The sequence below is a fragment of the Trachurus trachurus genome, assembly GCF_905171665.1.
Source record: "Trachurus trachurus genome assembly, chromosome: 24".
NCBI classification, from domain to species: Eukaryota; Metazoa; Chordata; class Actinopteri; order Carangiformes; family Carangidae; genus Trachurus; species Trachurus trachurus.
In genome coordinates, this window is record NC_139910.1 from 13,476,811 (window position 1) to 13,483,903 (window position 7,093).

The following is a 7,093-nucleotide window of genomic DNA, read 5'->3' on the forward strand; positions in this document are numbered from 1 at the left end:
AGTCACTGTGAATGCTATGAGGATTTAGCCTGATCAGTCAATAGCAACTGGATGGCAACAAACTCACTACGGTGAAGCCACAAAAGCAAAGTGGGGAATTACTGTAATGGTGGGCTATATTCATAATTTTCTGGCATTTTATACACAAAACTTGTCATGATCTAACCCTCTGTGTGAATTCTTAGTGGTGTAATTATTTCTGGTTGTATTTTCAAAACTAATTACCTTTTCTTTCTCATTTGTCAGTTCCCATGAGACATTGTTCAGTTTAGTTCCCTGTAGTGTTGCTACCTGAGTTTTGTTTCCTGCTTGCTCACACTCAGTTTTTCCACCTCACCCTAACCCCGAACCCTGTCTGTGTTTGGGCCAACTTTGCCTGACCACAAAAAAAACATTAATTCACAACCACTGTTTTATAAATCAACAATATCCGACAGATAGTCAACAGTATAAATTATTCTAAATGAATAAATGATGAACAGTGTAGGACAAAAATATGGCCCATCTTCATCTTACATCATCACAGTAACCGATGTGTGACAAAAGACCAGCGTAACATGATGATGAATGGCCATGAGATTATGAAACGCACCATTTCTTACATATTCTTTTGTGAGGAATAACAGAGCATGATTGCTCCGCTGGTTGTGTAACAGAAATGAGCAAAAGAAATTCTAGTAAAAGGAGAAGGTTAGTTATTGTCTAACACACGCAAAAAAGACACTTGCAGGCACTTGATAAGCACACCAAAGGCGGAAAAAGAGCGAGGCAGGCACTAATGGCCTTCACCAGCCCCCACGTGTACTTGTTGAGAAAAGCCTATTATGAGAGCACTGAACACATGCAGTGAAGTTCACTTTTTAAGCCGAATCTTTCTTTTAACAGGCCAAACAACATATGTGTGTATGTGTGTGTGTGTGTTACATTGCCGGCACAGAACAGACCGTTTCATCCGCTCCACAGTTTGAGGAACACTGATAAATATAAAGGCCATGATGAGTGAGTCAGTGGTTATCTGTGTTTGGGGGTTGTTTATGTGTGGTCAGATGGCCTTGGTGAAAAGTGCTGAGAGGACTGATGCAGAGGAGGAACATGGTAAAACACAGACAGGTCAGGACACACGCCCACACATCTATTCATAGAAACAGACATAAGCTCCATCAAGATAGGGCCGAGTCGCCTGCATTTTGATTAGCATTCAAAAAGAGACTGATATGCCTCGCTGGGATCCGTCAGGGTGATGGTTTATTCTCAGGGGAAACAAAAACCAGTTTCTCTCTGGGCCTATATCAAATTTTACTCCTCAATAGAAAAAAAAAAGATTAAAATATTTTACCACATACTACGGTATCTTAAAGGTATATTTTAGCATTTTGGGAAATTATGCTTATTTTATAACAATTAGAAGTTGTTACTGAATTATCTTAACATACAGGGAGACTATAAACAGGGGTAAAAAGCTTTTCCCTCAAACATCATGAACTTTTCTTTATTTTAATTTTCTTTCATGTCTTTCCAAGTAATACTCGCTCATAATGACACTAAAACAAGCTCTACCATCAATTTCCTCTGTCTTCTTTACTGTCAAACAAACCACTTGTTTACTTACTTTTTAATACTAACTTACAGGTAGAGATCATACTGAAACTCCCACTAAAGCTGGGGATTTTTCTACAATAAAATGGCACTGGTGGAAGTTAATAATAAAGGTTTTATGGTAGTATAGTCAAAAGGCAATAGAGAGGAGTTTGTAAGGATAATCCCATACTTGCTATTTAATTATAACTTCATCTTGTATTTGTATTTTGCGGTGTCTGCTGCACTGTGCACCCGCATGCCCATATGATATAGCATGTGTGTGTGTTTGTGTTCTTAATGCCTGGGTGAGGCTACTAAAAAGCTCATCTGTGCGTAATATGCGTGTGAGAGATTTCATTTCCAAGCACACAAAGAGAGATGATAAGACGGCGACTGTCTGCCGGGCACGTCTGCTTTATTTGAATGTCTGTGTACAGTGGCGGTTCAGTCTTTACAGACAGCAGGGGAGCCTGGCTCTCTGCCCACTTCTACCTCTGACTGAACAGTGATGAGAGACGCTTCAACCCCGTGACATAAACGTGGACTGCTTGACATAAAAAAAAAAAAAAAGATTGCAAGGATAAAATGTACTAAGTCTGTATTTCTTTTTTCCTTTCCTTCTCTAATTAAACTGACAGCAACCACTGATCAAGTAAAAAAAAAAGTGCTTGCTATCAAGAAAGAGAAGTTACTGTTTCATCTTTTTACCTGCACAAAATATGCAGCATACACAATGTTCTTTCCTGTCCTTCTGTATGAGACAACTCTCCTTATTACAACGCTCCTTTGAACAACCTACTTCATCTTAGATTTTCTGACTAAGTACAAAAGCTGAATCTGTAATCTTGTATAGGAAACTGTGCTGAAAAGTTAAGAGTCTGATTGTTTCGTGTCAGAGCACTCCCACCCATGTCTGTCAGAAACAGTCTGCTGACTAAGAGTAGAAACCCAAGTGCGACTCACTGCTGATTTTCTGTCATGTTCTTAACGTTAACCTGCTGGCTCATAAAAACTTTACTCGGGCGGTTTATTGTGTCACTGCTGGAAAAGCTGACTTGAGGAGTTGTTAAAAACGAGCGTGGGAGAGAAAACAGAATAACCTCTGTGGCCTTAAGAGTCAATGAACAATACAGGAGCCCCCACGGTGTAAATAAAACTTTCCCAAACAGTGATTTTTCAAAGTGTATATTTTTAGGGACGGAGCAAAACCAGATATCAAGCAGCTTGTCAGGGAAGAAATATCATAAGATTCACTTACCGTAAATTCATGGCATTTCCTGTGACATCTCATGGCGAATGGAGTTATCTTCCTGGTTGTCATGGAGATCTAAAAAAAAAAAAAAAAAAAAGTCAATACGTGAGCTTTGTGTTATTTTTTCATTCATTTTCAAATTTCTACTTCAAGGTATCAAAGGATTTTAAAGGTAGAGCCTGTGGGATTTTCCTAAAGAATAAAATACTACTGTATATAGACTTTGCAAAGGAAATCCTGCTTCCTGCCTGTTTTCTCCAGCCAATCACAGAGCGCAGGTGACGTTGCGAGGGCCATGCTGCGTTGAGCCTTGCGCATGGGTCCGGATGGCGACTAGCACCAACTAGCTGGTCGCTAGCCCTGCACTCGGACTGTATTTCCCTTTTTTCGGTGGTAAATGTGTATCCACCATTTCTCATGGCTTGGCGACGTCCAACCGCTATCTTGGTCGTAGTAGCAAATATTCAAATGCGAACATGTGAACAGCAGTTATGGCCGGGTTGGTCCTGAGTTGACAACTGCTGTCAGCGGCAGGGTGCATGTGCAGTTGAGCCTGAGAGGAGGGGCCCAAATTGAATGTTGTGTTTACAAACTGCAACCAACAAACCTACAGACTCTACCTTTAAAGTATAATTTGCGTATGGCATTTTAGAGCCTTAATTCATACTGTATAATATATTATTCTTGCGAAATGTGAAATGTGAAACAGAGGATGAGAGAGTCAATTAAGCCAAATTACTGACTCTCTCAATAAGTTACATTTAATACACCTGACAAAGTATGGGTTTCAGAGAAAAAACTGTAAAGGCTTTAGCTTCAAAACAATTAGACTAAACTGATCAATTAATTGATAGACAGAAAATGAAAATGCTAGCTATTCGTTTACATTATTTTAAAACCAAAAACAGCATCTTTTCATTTTTTATTTTCAATTTTCATCTTTTATAGGTGGTAAATTAATATTTGAGGGTTTTGGGTTGTTTTTCAGACAAAATAAATAATATGATGACATCAGCTCAGGGTTTTGGGAAATTGGTTGGGGAATTTTTCATTATTGTCATGGATTTGATAAACCCATCAGTTAGGTTATTAACTGTGAAAATAATCTATAATCCCCATTATTGTGACTTACAACAGCCTTACAATATAAGCAGAGAGATGAAGGCTTCAAAGATCTATTTGTGAAATACACAAATATATACAGTGGAAATTCAAATTCCACGGTTGTGTTAGGGGACGTGTGAAAAACGAGGATTAAAAAACAGAAATATAAAGTCTATTTAAGGGGCAGAACAGGTTTAAATGGATCAAAAGACAGAGAGAGAGAAGAGACGGTGCCACTCTGGATAGGGTCAAACAAGGACTGAATGATGATCAAGAGGAAGTAAAGAAGCCTCTCTGTCCTGAGCGCCGAGTGCTTTCTGTCAGTCTGAGCTTCTGGCCAGAGATGGAGCTGGTTGCCAGGGAGACACGCCACCTTCAAGCAGGACGATGGCTCTCACAAATCAACCCATTCATTCCTGTGACGTGAGCAGCACCGATAACAGTGACGTGGGTGTATAGTATGAGCTCGTGTGCATGGGACTGTGCAGCTCCTTGTGAACAGGAGCTTCATCTGAAGACCCGCCTTGTGCTTTTCCTTCATCATCATCATCATCATCATCATCACCAGCAGCGCTCCTGATCTGGCTCCACAGGTTATCTCTCACACGTATACGCTCTGACTATACAGTCCACTGCTGAACATGTTACTGCCAACTGTCCTGGCAGTATGTTTCCCCCTCCCTTAGTGACAATGAAATCACAGAGACCATCTTCCTCCTCCCATTGGCTGTTGAGCTCCATGGTGATGCCCTGTGATTGGGCATGCCCGGCAAGCACTGGCAGCCAATCAGGTTCCCTGTATCCAAGAGAATGAAGCATGTAAGGCTATTTAAATCCAACCAGAGACTCACAAGATGGTTCAGATGTATATTTCACAGTGTAAAAAATAAAAAAGCAGGGGGGAAAAGGTTTACGAGTGGACGAATGTACAAATCCAGACAGATCTGATTGGTGTTTAAAGTGGTCGACCCATCTAGACGGGTTAAAGAGACCCAGAGCGAAGCGTGAGTTGAATGACTGAACTTGTGCATCATGTACTCCTCTTGAACACTGAGTTTATCCATGAATGTCGTTCAGATTCTACCACTTTGCTGCACTGACGCTTGAGTTGCAGTACATGAAGCTTGAAGAGAGCAGGGATGTCTTGGTTAAACCGAATGGACAGAGGAAGTAAAAGCTGGAGGTCTTCACTTCTCCTGTGCAACCACATGTGATGTGTCGGTGTGGGGGCGGGGGGGCAGCCAACTATTGGTCTTTCTTATGGAGCAGGGATGTTGCGTCAAAGACCAACTTGCAGTGGACCGCAACTACAGAGCGAAACTCGCTGGCGAACACCGCGTAAGTCTGCGGCCATTTTGTGTCCACTCTTTTTTTTTTAAACGTCATACTTTGTGTGACTGCAAAATGGTGGACAAATCCGAATACAAACAACCAATTTTGCTAAAAGTGAATATCTAACTTTGTCATGCTGTACTGGATTTTTTAAAAATCTGATCTGTAGTGGTAAAATCAGGGAGTGTGATTTTTGTTAGTGATGAACTTTTCTCTGTATGTTTTGTTGAATTACATTATCAGCCCGGTAGCCTATTTAGCTGGGATAAATTATATTGAAATGTAGGAGAACATATAGGCTACACAGACATCTGTCTCACAGGATTATAGAGAATGACCTGATGTGTCTTTAACATGAATTAGAGGCGGTGGAAGTAGACCACAGCTACGAGCGCAACTCAGAGTTGCAATGAAAACAACTACATGGATAAACAACGGAAAGAAGAAAGGAATAAGAAGTACTCTGAACTTAATAAACATTGAAGTGTAGGGTCATTAGATGCACAACATTCTGTATCTTTGCTTTATATCTCTCACTTTTTCTCTCTGAAGTCATTTTTAATCTCTATGCCTCAGTGTGTGTAATTTTTTTTTCAGAGAGCAGCACAGATGACTCTTTCTGACACTTACATTAGATTTCAAGCTGCTGTGGAAGCAATGTAATGATGAGCAATTATTTCTAAATGACCTAAAATGTGTCTCTTTTTACTGCAGCTGTGTGTGATACTGGTTCGTGACTTTTGTTGTCAAAGTGCTTTGTCAAACTATGGTTACAGCTTTAATACAAATCTGTGCTGGTCTCTGTAAGCTGTGTGTTTGCCTTGCAGACCTTTCAAATGTGATAAGAAGAATTTACAAGAAAAAATAAATGTATTTTTCTTATGTTATGAATCATGTTATATTTCTTAATGTGGTCATTTTAGTGTCCTCTATCGTGAGATAAATTCAAAAAGAGAAAGGATGACATTAAAAAAGGCACCTGTCAAGTGATCAGTGAATATCAATAAAAAGGGGAGGTACATTATAAAATGCCATGTGAGTAACTGTTCAACATTTTTTTCTCTTAATACTTTACTGAATAAACAGTTGCACTTGGATACGGTCATTGTAGAAACAATAAACTGACTCTAAACTGACAAGATATTTCCACTGGATGGTCAAAGCATGTCACATGTCATATGAGAAACTTGGAGGTGCAAATTTATGATTGAACTTTTAATTGGTATTTTATTTGCTTAACTTTGAGTGGTTTCATTTTGGTATACATCTTTGTTGTCTCTTTACACTAAGATTCACAACATAAATAGGTCTGTTATACCGTATGTGTCTTTCCTAGGATCTCTGTTATGTTGTGAAATGTACCCGTCTTCTCTTCATGCCTGATAAACTAAACTATGCCCAAATACCTTAATCCAGCAGCCATGCAGCTTTACCTGCCCAAACAGTTTATCAAAAATAACAATAAACATTTTCAACCCCCACTCAATCAAGTTGTTATTAGTCTTAGTTGTGCATGAAATATTTTCTTTATCTGTGTCAGGAGGGCCATTAGTAACATACTGGTAGTTTAAATCAACAAAACACCTGAGGATGAACTCACTCTCCTGTGATGAAAGTTTGCTCCCTTCACTGCTGGTAAACGCGCGTCACCAAGATAAACATTTTTGACCTCCACTCAAATCATGTTAAGTTCAACTTAGTTGCACGTGACATATATTTCTTTATGTCTATCAGGACCATCAGTAACACAGTTTAAATCAACAAAATACCTGAGGATGAACTCACTCTCCTCTCCTGTGATGAAAGTTTGCTCCCTGCACAGCTGGT

At 39.6% G+C, this 7,093-nt stretch overlaps 1 protein-coding gene across 1 annotated transcript in view; it reads right to left on the bottom strand.

Moving 5' to 3' along the window:
- ostm1 (osteoclastogenesis associated transmembrane protein 1) overlaps positions 1-7,093 on the bottom strand; it is a 181,554-nt gene that overhangs the window by 134,276 nt on the left and 40,185 nt on the right. The window lies entirely within an intron of this gene.